This window comes from Raphanus sativus, unplaced genomic scaffold, assembly GCF_000801105.2.
Source record: "Raphanus sativus cultivar WK10039 unplaced genomic scaffold, ASM80110v3 Scaffold2240, whole genome shotgun sequence".
NCBI classification, from domain to species: Eukaryota; Viridiplantae; Streptophyta; class Magnoliopsida; order Brassicales; family Brassicaceae; genus Raphanus; species Raphanus sativus.
Genome location: NW_026617549.1, coordinates 2,501 through 2,764, shown reverse-complemented (window position 1 = coordinate 2,764; position 264 = coordinate 2,501).

Genomic DNA, 264 nt, shown 5'->3' with positions numbered 1-264 from the left:
GTCACCGTTCATCCCACCAGTTCTCTATCCTTTCGGATCAGAGTCCATATCAACCTTACCGAAAGAGTGATCCCGATTTTGGTTCTATCACCGTGAACCATCGAGTCTTTGAACGCAAGTTGCGCCCTAAGCCTTCTGGCCGAGGGCACGTCTGCCTGGGTGTCACAAATCGTCGTCCCCCCATCCTCTCGAGGATATAGGACGGAAGCTGGTCTCCCGTGTGTTACCGCACGCGGTTGGCCAAAATCCGAGCTAAGGATGCCA